Source organism: Phocoena phocoena, chromosome 11 (assembly GCF_963924675.1).
Source record: "Phocoena phocoena chromosome 11, mPhoPho1.1, whole genome shotgun sequence".
NCBI lineage: Eukaryota > Metazoa > Chordata > Mammalia > Artiodactyla > Phocoenidae > Phocoena > Phocoena phocoena.
In genome coordinates, this window is record NC_089229.1 from 88,739,030 (window position 1) to 88,752,477 (window position 13,448).

A 13,448-nucleotide genomic window follows, 5' to 3' on the forward strand; every position below is an offset into this window, starting at 1 on the left:
AATTGCTGTCATATTTGGAAAAACAGAGACAAAAATTCTAAGTTTTATTTTACCTGCCCCTGCAAGAAATAACAGATTTCTTTCTTCCAAATCTCTAAACATATATTGAGCCAAGGATTTTGAGCTTTTATTTATTTCTTCAGTGCAATTAGAATCCACAACTTCATCACACAGTCTTCCAATTCTTTACGTCCATCACACTGTTTAGCACCAGTGGCTACTGGATGTCTTAAAGTTTTGCCTTAAATGGGCTCTTTATTACTCTTGATCAAATGCACTAATTTTATGACTGCTTTTTCTTCTGAACACTGTAGGCTGCTTGAGCCACATCATTTTCTACTATTAGTTTCAATATTACTGATAGATTCCCATTTATTGTTGCCTTAACCAGACACCAAACACTGTATCAGTTTTTATAGCTTTAACAACATAATTCACTCTAGTTTAATAATAAAAGAAATTTGTTGAAGGATATTCCACAAATATCTATTATGGTCAAAGAGTTAAACTAAAAATCTGATCCAGTGAACATACTACTACTATTTATGGACAAAACAACTCAAATCAATAAGGCAAAAACCTTTGTGACTTCTGTCTTCAAAAAGCCCCCACTGTCAGTGATGTCAGCATCATGGTTGTGTGATCCTCCGTTTGTTGTTTCCCTTCAATCTACAACCAGTAAAACATAATTTGACAAAGTTGCCTTTGCCCAACACACCAGGATGCCAGAGAATTCCACACCTCTGTACATCTAAAGGTAGGTGGACTGGAATTACATAGGGGAGGCAGAACCAGAGAACAGTGAAAAGGTTGCCTATGATCCTGGACCCCTGGCCATGGCAGCTGAGCCTGCAGCCCCAGAGAGCCTGGTAGCATCAGGGAAGGCAGCACACATGACACTAGCCTCCTGGCTGCAGCAATGCCCATGGCCACAGGGTAACAGACAGCAGCAGCATGGCCTACAAACTTGTACCTCTAGTCACGAAGATGCCCATGACTCCACACACCTAGCCTGCAGCAACAGTGCCTGTGAACTCAACAACTCTGGTCACAGCAGAAACACCCATGACTCTGGCACACTCTTCCCCCTTCCTGCCACAGAAGTGGAGCTTGCCACATAGCAACAGAGGCATCCACACCCTGGTGCCCCAAACAAAGATGCCAGCAACACTGGCAGCAGCAAGTCATCAATGACCCCAGAGGCACACACAAGGCAACACTTCTAAACAAGGCAAGGAAAGGTGGAAAGTGCTGACTCTCAAATATAACCAAAGGCAGCTCATGTAAGAGAAACTGAAAACTTGCGCTACATCGCCACCTACTGAAAAGCAAAAGTCCCCCAACTTCTAACCTGTTGAATCCTTAGAATCAAGTAGAAAAAGAAATAAATGTCTTTACCTAGAGAAGAACAGTGTCCACTACTTCAATTCACCAAGCACCATGAAAAACCACAGTAACATGGTATCACAAAAAGAAAATGACGGTTCTCCAGAAACCAAACTTAATGTCATGGAATATTCTATTTATTTATAGCTATTTTGATAGAGAATTTAAAATAGCTGTCATGAATGAATTAAATGAGCTAAAAGAGAACACATAAAGACAGCTCAATGAGAAGAGGAATAAAATTAATGAACAGAAGGAATACCTTACCAATGAGATTGAAACTCTAAAAAAACCAAGCTAAATTCTGGAGCTAAAGAACTCAATAAATGAGAAGAAGAATGCATTAGAAATTATTAGAAATAGAGCAGACCATCTGGAAGAGAGAATTAGCAAGCTTGAAGTTAGAAATCTAGAAATGATACAGGTAGAAAAGGAGAGAATTATTAAGATCCAAAAAATAAAAAAATTCTAAAGACACACCTGACTCTACTAGGAAGGGCAACATTAAGATAGTGGGTATACCAGAAAAACAGAGGGAGAAGGGAACAGACAGTTTGTTTAAAGAAATAAACTTCCTAAACCTGGGGAAGGAACTGGATATACAACTGCACTGAGCTAAAAGAACACCTAATTACTTCATGGAAAAGAGGGCTTCACCAGGACATATCATATTGAAACTGTCAAAACTCAATGACAAAGAAAGAATTTTAAAGGCAGCCAGGGAAAAATGAAAGTAACCTACAAGGGAACACCTGTTAGGCTATTAGCAGATTTCTTAGCATAAACTCTATAGAACATGAGAGAGTAGAATGACATACTGAAAATTCTGAAAGATAAAAACTGTCACCCAAGAATACTTTATACAGCAAATTTATCATTCAGATATACAGGAGAAATAAAGGATTTCCAAGACAAACAAAAGCTTGAAGGAGTTCATCAACACTAGACCTGCCTTACAAGAAATGTTGAAAGGAGCTCTTATACCTAAAATGAAAAAAAGAAAAGTATGCAAAACTTTGAGGTAGGTGATAAATAGCAGGCAGAATTAGAAAATTGCAACTCAATATCAGAATAGCCTGTTCAACAATTATAGAATAAAAGTTAAAGGGAAAAAAGCAGTAAAAATAACCATAGCTACTTCAATTTGCTGACCAATTCAAAACATAAGAAGAGATAATTGAGACAATAACATAAAAGAGGAAAAGGAAAAGGACAAAACCTAAATTGACAAATGAAGAAAAGATGCTATAAGCAAAAAAGGGACTATTTTATCTTTGAGAAATTTACACAAATCTCATGGAAACCACAAAACATAAATCTGGAGCAGAGACAAAAAACAGAAAAAAGAAGAAACTGGGAAAATCATCACAGAAAACCATCAAACTAAAGATGGTTTGACACAGGCAGGCAGGCAGAGACACAAGGAAAAAGAAACAATGGCAATATAAAGCAAACAGAAAACAAAAGCTAAAATGGCAGTACTAACTCCTCATATGCCAATAATCACCCTAAATGTAAATGGACTGAACTCACTAATCAAAAGACACCGAGTGGCTGGATGGATAGAAATAGAAGACCCAAGTATATGCTGCCTTCAGGAGACACACCTCAACTCTGAAGACAAACACAGATTCAGAGAAAAGGATGGGAGATGATACTTCAAGCAAATGGCAGCCAAAAGAAAGCATGTATAGCCATACTCATATGAGACAAAATAGACTTCTAGCCAAAACAAATAATAAGAGACAAAGATGAACATTATATAATGATAAAGAGGACAATTCATCAAGAAGACATAACAATTATTAATATATATATATGCACCTAACATAGGAGCGCCAAAATATATAATGCAACTATTAAAAGAACTGAAGAGAGAAATTGGCAATACAATAGTAGGGAATTTTAACTCCCCACTTACATTAACAGATATATCATATAGACAGAAAATCAATAAGGAAACATCAACCTTAAATAAAACATTAGGCTAGATGTAAATGATAGATTTACATAAAACTTTCTATCTAAATGCAGCAGAATACACATTCTTCTCAAATACACATGAAACACTCTCAAGGATAGACTACAAGTTGGGACACAAAACAAGTCTCAATAAATTCAGAAGATTGAAATCATATCAAACATCTAAGCATCCTTTTTAATCACAGTGGTATTAAACCAGAAATCAACTACAAGAAGAAAGCTGGGAAAATCACAAATATGTGGAGACTGAATAACATGCTAATGAACAACTATTGGGTCAGTGAAGAAATCAAAGTAGAAATTAAAAAAAAAATACCTGAAGACAAGTGAAAATGAAAGCGCAACATACCAAAATCTATGGGATGCAGCAAAAGTGGTACGAAGAGGGAAATTTATAGGTAGTACAGGCCTACCTCCATAAACAAGAAAAATCTCAAATAAACATTATAACCCTACACCTAAAAGAAACAGAAACAGAAGAACAGGCAATGCCCAAATACAGTAGAAGAAAGGAAATAATAAATATCAGAGCAGAAATAAATTATATAGAGACTAAAAAGGTGATAGAAAAGATTAACAAAACTAAGTACTAGTTCTTTGAAAAGCTAAACAAAATTGAAAAACCTTTAGCTAGATTCACAAAGGAAAAAAAATGCTTTGATAAAATCAGAAAAGAAAGAGAAGAAATAACAGTGAGTACCACAGAAGTACAAAGGATTATAAGAGATATTATAAACAGCTATATACCAACAAATTTGATAACCTGAAGGAAGTGGACAAATTCTTAGAATTATACAACCTTCCAAGACTGAATTATGAAGAAATAGAGAATCATAATAGGCTGATCACCACTAAGGAGATTAAAAGAGTAATCAAATACCTCCCCCAAAACAAAAGTCCAGGACCAGATGTCTCCACTGATGAATTTACCAAACATTAAAAATCATTTAATACCTGTCTTCTCACACTCTTTCAAAATATTGAAGAGGAAAGAAATCTTTTATACTTATTCTATGAGAACAACATTACCCTATTACCAAAACCAGACAAGGACAAAACACACAAAAAAATGATAGGCCAATATCTCTGATGAGCATAGATAGAAAAATCCTCAACCAAGTATTAGGAAAACTGAACAGTACAATACATTAAAAGGATAATACATCCTGATCAAATGTGATTTATTCTAGGGAAGCAAGATTGTTCAATATCTACAAATCAATAAATTTGATATACCACATTAACAAACAAAGATAAAAATCATATGACCTAAATCACAGCAAGATACGTTTTGACCCACCTCCTAGACAAATGGAAATAAAAATAAACAAATTGGACCTAATGAAACTTAAAAGCTTTTGCACAGCAAAGGAAGCCATAAACAAGACCAAAAGACAACCTTCAGAATGGGAGAAAATATTTGCAAATGAAGCAACTGACAAAGGATTAATCTCCAAAATTTACAAGCAGCTCATGCAGCTCAATATCAAAAAAACAAACAACTCAATCCAAAATTGGGCAGAAGACCTATATAGACATTTCTCCAAAGAAGATATACAGATTGCCAACAAACACATGAAAGAATGTTCAACATCATTAATCATTAGAGAAATGCAAATCAAAACTACAATGAGATATCGTCTCACTCCAGTCAGAATGGCCATCATCAAAAAATCTACAAACAATAAATGCTGGAGAGGGTGTGGAGAAAAGGGAACCCTCTTGCACTGTTGGTTGGAATGTAAACTGATACAGCCACTATGGAGAACAGTATGGAGATTCCTTAAAAAACTAAAAATAGAACTACCATCTGACCATGCAATCCCACTACTGGGCATATACCCTGTGAAAACCATAATTCAAAAAGAGTCATGTACCACAATGTTCATTGCAGATCTATTTACAATAGCCAGGACATGGAAGCAACCTAAGTGTCCATCAACAGATGAATGGATAAAGAAGTGTGGCACATATATACAATGGAATATTACTCAGCCATAAAAAGAAACGAAATTGAGTTATTTGTACTGAGGTGGATGGACCTAGAGTCTGTCATACAGAGTGAAGTAAGTCAGAAAGAGAAAAACAAATGCTGTATACTAACACATATATATGGAATCTAAAAAACAAAACAAAAAAGTGGTCATGAAGAACCTAGGGGCAAGACAGGAATAAAGACGCAGACCTACTAGAGAATGGACTTGAGGATATGGGGAGGGGGAAGGGTAAGTTGGCACAAAGTGAGAGAGGGGCATGGACATATATACACTACCAAACATAAAACAGCTAGTGGGAAGTAGCCGCATAACACAGGGAGAACAGCTCGGTACTTTGTGACCACCTAGAGGTGTGGGATAGGGAGGGTGGGAGGGAGGGAGATGCAAGAGGGAAGAAATATGGGGATATATGTATATGTATAACTGATTCACTTTGTTATAAAGCAGAAACTAACACACCATTGTAAAGCAATTATACTCCAATAAAGATGTTAAAAAAAAAAAAGGAACCTAGGGGCAGGACAGGAATAAAGACAGTGATGTAGAGAATGGACTTGTGGATACAGGGTTGGGGAAGGGTAAGCGGGGATGAAGTGAGAAAGTGGCATGGACATATATACACTACCAAATGTAAAACAGATAGCTATTGGAAGCAGCTGCATAGCACAGGGAAATCTGCTTGTTGCTTTGTGTCCACCTAGAGGGGTGGCATAGGGAGGGTGGGAGGGAGACACAATAGGGAGGAGATATGGGAATATATGTATACGTATAGCTGATTCACTTTGTTTTACAGCAGAAACTAACACACCATTGTAAAGCAATTATACTCCAATAAAGATGTTAAAAAAAATCATATGATCTTCTCAACAGCTGCAGAAAAAGCATTTGACAAGATTCAAAACTAATTATTGATTAAAAAAAACTCAACAAAATGGGAACAGAGGGAATGTACCTCAGCATAATAAAGGCCATATGTGACAAACCTATAGCTAACATCATACTCCTGAAAAACTGAATGATATCCCTCTAAGATGAAGAACAAGACAAGAAAGCCCACTCTTGCCACTCTTATTCAACATAGTATTGGAAGTCCTAGCCAGAGCATTCAGGCAAGAAAAAGAAATAAAAGTCATCCAAATTGGAAAGGAATAAGTAAAACAGTCACTATTTCCAAATAATATACTATATCTAGAAAACCCTAAAGACTCCACCAAAAATATTAGAAATAAGAAATACAGCAAAGTTGCTGAGTATAAAATTAATAAATGAAAATCTGTTGTAATTCTATATACTAACAACAAATTAGCAGAGAGAATAATGAAGAAAACAATCTAATTTACAATCATAAAAAAGAATAAAATACATAGGAATAAATTTAACCAAGGAGGTGAAATGCCTGTACATTGAAAACTATAAAACATTGTTGAAAGAAATTGACGATTACACAAGTAATGAAAAGGTTCTGTTCTCATGGACTGGAAGAATTCATATTGTTAAAATGACTGTATGACCTAAAGCAATCTATAGATTCAATGCAATTCCAATGAAATGTTTCACAGAAATAGAACAAAAAATCCTAAAATTTATAGGGAACACAAATAGCCAAGGTATTTATAGGGACCCTTGAATATCTAAGGCAATCTTGAGAAAGAAGAACAAAGGTGGAGGTATCACACTACCTGATTTGAAACTATATACAAGCTACAGTAATCAAAACTGCTTGGTACTGGAACAAAAACAGACTCATAAGTCAATGGAATACAATTGAAAGCCAAGAAAAAAACCCCACACATTTATGGATAATTGATTTATGACAAAGGATTAAGGAACACAGAATGGAGAAAGGATTGTCTTTGTCTTCAATAAATGGTGTCAGGAAAACTGTACAGCCACATGCAAACTAATGAAACTAGACTATTGTCTCACACTATACATAAAAATCAACACAAATTGGATTAAAGATTTGAATGTAAGTCCTGAAACCATAAAACTGCTGGAAGAAAACACAGGCAGTACTCTCTTTGACAGTGGTCTTAGCAATATCTTTCTGGATATGTCTCCTCAGGAAGGGAAAGAAAAGCAAAAATAAACAAATGGGACTACATCAAATTAAAAGGCTCCTGTACAGCAAAGGAATCCATCAACAAAAGGAAAAGGCAATTTATTGAATGGGAGAAGTTATTTACAAATGATATATTCTATAAGGAGTTAATATCCAAAATATATAAAGAACCCATCCAACTCAACTCCAAAAAAAAAATGACTTGATTATAAAATGGGCAGAGGAGCTAAATAGACATTTTTCCAAAGAAGATATACAGATGGTCAACATTCACATGAAAAGATCTTCAACATCACTAGTTTTTCAGGGAAATGCAAATCAAAACCAAAATGAGATATTACCTTAGGCCTGTTAGAATAACTATTAACAAAAAGCAAGAAATTACAAGTGTTGGAGATGATGTTGAAAACGGGGAACCCTCATAAACTGTTGGTGGGAATGTAAATTGGTGCAGTCACTACTCTATGATTCAGCTATTTCACTTCTGGGTGTTTATCTGAAGAATACAAAAACAGTACTTTGAAAATATACATGCAGCCACATGTTCACTGTGACATTATTTACAATAGTTAAGATATGGAAGCTATCTAAGTGCCCAAAAAAGGATGAATGGATAAAGAAGATATGGCATATATATATAATGGAATATTATTCAGCCATAAAAAATGATAAAATCTTGACATTTGCAGCAATATGGATGGGTCTCTGGAGTATTATGTCAAGTAAAATAAGTCAGATGGAGAAACACAAATACCATATGATTCCACTCACATGTGGATTATAAATAAACAATACAAAACAAATTTTAAAAGTAAACAAACCACACCAAACAAAAACAAACATATACAGAGAACAGAGTAGTGTTTACCAAAGGGGAAGGGGGTAGAGGGAGGATAAAATGGGTAAAGGGGAATCAATTGTATGCTGATGGATGGAAACTAAATCTTTGCTGGTGAACACCCTGTAGTGTATACAGAAGTTGAAATATAATATTGCACACATAAAAACTTATGTGATGCTATATACCAATAAAACAATAAAAAACTATATGCTGAAACATAGCCCCCACTGTCACATCCCAAGATTGAGCATTTTCAGTGTCTTCTATCTCACATTGCTCATTTATGAATTAAAATATCAATGGCTCAAGAGCCCAGAAATAGACTCCCATAAATAGAGTTACCTGATCTTTGACAAAGAAGCAAAGGCAATACAATAGAGCAAAGAGAGTCTTTTCAACAAATGGTGCTGGAACAACTAGACATTCGCATGCAAAAGATTAACCTAGACACAGACCTTACACCCTTCAGAAAAATAACTCAAAATGGATCACCTAGAGGGGTGGGATAGGGAGGGTGGGAGGGAGGGAGACGCAAGAGGGAAGAGATATGGGAACATATGTATATGTATAACTGATTCATTTTGTTATAAAGCAGAAATTAACACACCATTGTAAAGCAATTATACTCCAATAAAGATGTTAAAGAAAAAAAATGGATCACAGACCTAAATATAAAACCCCAAAACTCTGAAACTCATAGATGATAACACAAAAGAAAACCTAGTTGACTTTTGGCATGGCAATAAACTTTAGACATAATCCATGAAAATAATGGTTGATAAGCTGGACTTCATTAAAATGAAAAACTTCTGTAAAAGACTATGTCGAGAATTTTTTTAAAAAGCCACAGACTGGGAAAAAATATTTGTCAAAGATACATCTGATAAAGGACAATTATTCAAAATATGCAAAAAATATTATAAGCTCAACAATAAGAAACCAAACAATCTGATGAAAAAAGGGCCAAAGACTTCAACAGATAACTGGCCAAACAAGATATGCAGATGGAAAATAAGCATATGAAAAGATGTTCTACATCACATGTCATCAGGTAAATACAAATGAAAACAAAAGAACGATGAGATACCACTATACACCTAGTAGCATGGCCAAAACTTAGAACCCTAACAATGCAAATTGCTGTTGAGGACATGGAGCAACACGAATGATCATTTATTGCTGGTGGGAATGCAAAATGGAACAGCCACTTTGGAAGACAGTTGGGTGGCTTCTTAAAATACTAAATATTCTCTTACTGTATGATCCAACAATCAAACTCATTGGTATTTACCCAAAGGAGCTGATAACTTATTTTCACATAAAACTCTGCATATGGAAGTTTGCAGCAGCTTTATTCATAATTGCCAAAACTTGGAAGCAACCAAGATGTCCTTCAGTAGGTGAATGGATAAATAAACTTTGATACATCCAGACAATAGACTATTGTTCAGCACTAAAAGAAAATGAGCTGGCAAGCCAGCAAAAGACATGGAAGAACCATAAATACATATTACTAAGTGAAAGAAACCAATTTGAAAAGGCTACATAATGTATGATTCCAACTATATGGTATTCTGGAAAAGGCAAAACTATTGAGATAGTAAACATTTCAGTGGTTGAAAAGTGTTATGGGGGAGCCGTTGAAAGGATGACAGGGCATAGCACAGGGGATTTTTAGGATGGTACAAATACTCTGTATGGTACGAATGTGATTATTACATGGCATTACACATTTGTCCAAACACACAGAATGTACAATACCAAGAATGAACCCTAAGGTTTACTATGGACTTTGGATGATTGTGATGTGTCAATGTAGTTTTATCAATTGTAACAAAGGTACCACTCTGATAGGGATGTCGCAACTGGGGGAGGCTAAGTGTGTGGACAGCAGAGGGTATATGAAAAATTTTGCTGTGAACCTAAAACAGGTCTAAAAAATTGTGTTAAAAATGCATATTAAAATAAGTACACTAGTGGCTTCCCTGGTGGTGCAGTGGTTAAGAATCCGCCTGCCAATGCAGGGGACACGGGTTCAAGCCCTGGTCGGGGAAGATCCCACATGCTGCAGAGCAACTAAGCCCGTGTGCCACAACTACTGAGGCTGCGCTCTACAGCCCGCGAGCCACAACTACCGAGCCCGTACGCCGCAACTACTGAAGCCCACGCACCTAAAGCCTGTGCTCCGCAACAAAGAAAAGCCACCGCGATGAGAAGCCCATGCATCGCGACAAAGAGTAGCCCCTGCTTGCCGCAACTAGGCAACTAGAGAAAGCCCGCACACAGCAATGAAGACCCAATGCAGCCAAAAATAAATAAATAAATTTATCAAAAAATAAATAAATAAGTACACTAAAGATCTACCAAATAAATTTGAAGGAGCCAAATGGACTTTAAATGTTACAATGTTACCTTGTTGAAGACATGGTAAAAGTAACATGTTGAGTTCTTACCTGAGACTGTGACTAGTAAGTAGTATGAACCTATTGCAATCATTAGATTCCCACTAAATGAATATAAATGTATATCAAATAAAGAAAATAATAAAATAAAAGAGATAAATTAAAAATAAGTAATTCACTCAAAGAAGTAATAAAAGAGGAAAGGGGGAAATAGAAGTGGTGAGTCAAACATAATATAATATGTTACTTAAAATATATCAGTAAATTAATATAATGTACTAAATACTGACAATTTAAAAAGCAAAGGTATATTTTTTTACATATGTATATAAAGCTTATAAGTAAAGTGGCTTAAATATAAGCATATAAGAAAACTAAAGCAGAGAATGAATAATTTATGTAAATATTATGAAAAGAAAGTGGGCTTAGCTCTACTAATATCAGGCTGCATAGAATATAAAGAAGGAAACATATTAGAAACAATTTTTAAGGTATAAATTCAGTAGAATGATATAAAATTTAAAAAATATATATTTCTATCACCTAGATATAAAATAAGCATCAGTAAAATAGATATTAAAAAATATAGAAATCAATAAGCATAGGGGAAATATTTTAAAAACAATTCTCTTAGTAAAGATATAAAATATTTCATGGCACATTTAACAAACACAACCTAACAGATATAGAACTGCATCCAAGAACCTCAGAAGACACATACTTTTTCAACAGTGTATGGAATATATATATATATATATATATATATATATATATATATATAAAATATATGTATGTATACATGTAGATATACTTGTAGGCATACTTCATATATATTGTATACATACATGTGTATAAATATATATTTCATATACATACTACATATATATTTGGCCATATTCTTGGCTATTAAATAATTTTCAACAAATCTCAAAGGATCAGTATATTGAAAAATATTATTTCTGATTACAGTGGAATTGAGCTAGAAATCAATAGCTAAAAGACATCTTTAAAATCTCTATAAGTTGGAAATTAAGCAATATACTTTTTATACAGCACGTTAGGAAAAAATAATCCAAATCCTTTGTAAACTCCTTCAAAGCATATAAAAAGAGGAAATAGTCCTAATTTATTTTATAAGATCAAAATGATCCTGATTACAAAAATCTGGTTAGATCATTACCAAAATATTAACTTATAGACCACTCCTAAATGACATATTGCTACTCAAACCCATATATTAAAAAGAGTTACAACTATTTTAAGCTTATTTCAGGATTACAAGGACAATTTAACATTTGAATTATGTATGTACATTTTTACCACTTATTACAGAAAAAAATATACACATGACAATCTCAATAGATACAACAAAAGCATTCAATAAAATTTAATAATTGTTAATGGTAAAAACTCATAGCAAAAACAATAAAACTAAGTTTTTTTAAATCTTATATAGTTTACCTACAAGAATACACACACACACAAAACACCATAACAATCATTATACTTCATGGTAAAATGTTGAAAGCAACTTCCTTGAGATCATGAACAAGACAAGACAGCTTTCATCATCTAAAGTATGGGTTTTAGCCATTGCAAAAAGCAAGGAAATAAGGTGTGACAATTGTAAATAAATATATATGTCTTCATTTGCAGATGACATAAACAAGGATGTAGAAAATCCCCAAATATCTTTATATATACTATTTACTTTGAATCAATCAATTTCACAATATTGTTGGATACAAGTCAGCACACACACACACACACACACACACACACACACAATTACTTTCAATATGCCAGAAAAAGAAAACTGAAAGGATACTATTCTCAATAACAAAAAATTCAATTCTTTAGAATAATCTAAGAAAAGGTGTGCAAATCTCTCTATAGAAAACTATAACACTGAAAGAAAGCCAAGTAAACCTGAAGAAAAGACGTCAATAACATGTCAATTCTCCCCACACTGATTTACAGTTTCAATGCAATACCAATCAACATCAGGTCCAAGTGCCAGGAGCAGCATCTCTGCACACGGTACACATTCACCATCCTGAATTGAGGAGAAGCACAGTGCTTCTCCAAGGTGCCAGGTTGGGGTGTCTGGCACAGCAGTTCTGTGCTGGGAACTCTAGTCCAAAGTGTTAGGTGCAAGGCCTCTACACATGGCCCCCTATAGGCAAGTGAATTGAGACTAAGAACAAAAGAAAAGGATAGACCTTATCACTTAGAGTTCATCTTATTTTTCCCAGGGGATCCCAGTGGCCTTTGCTGGTGATTGTTTCTTTAGTATTCTTACTTTATGAACATTTGTTGAGCTGTGTACTTATGATTTGTACATTTATTGTATATTTCAATTTAAAACTTTAAGCATAAGAAATCTGTGATAATGAAATATAGGTGCGAAAAAGTTAGTAAAAGGAGTATGTTATTGTACTATGTTTTGACGTACCTGGAACTAATTTCAAAAGGTAAGTCTTCATTTGAGGCTTGAAAAATGAATGATAATTCACCAGGTTAACTTGCTGGAAGAACTTTCCAGGGGAAAGTTAATATTTATCCTCATATTGCACTGCACAATATATTTAAAGATCTCTTTTTCTTAAAACCAGGTTTTACTCAAAACTATGTTTATAGAATTTTATTAGTCCAAATATACTCTATTTCATTAAACATAAATTCTGATTTAGTAGAGTGAAATTTGTCAAGATCCTTTTATTCTTAGATTTGAAGCAGATTTCATTAAGTTGATATTTTGGTCAATGTCACATAAT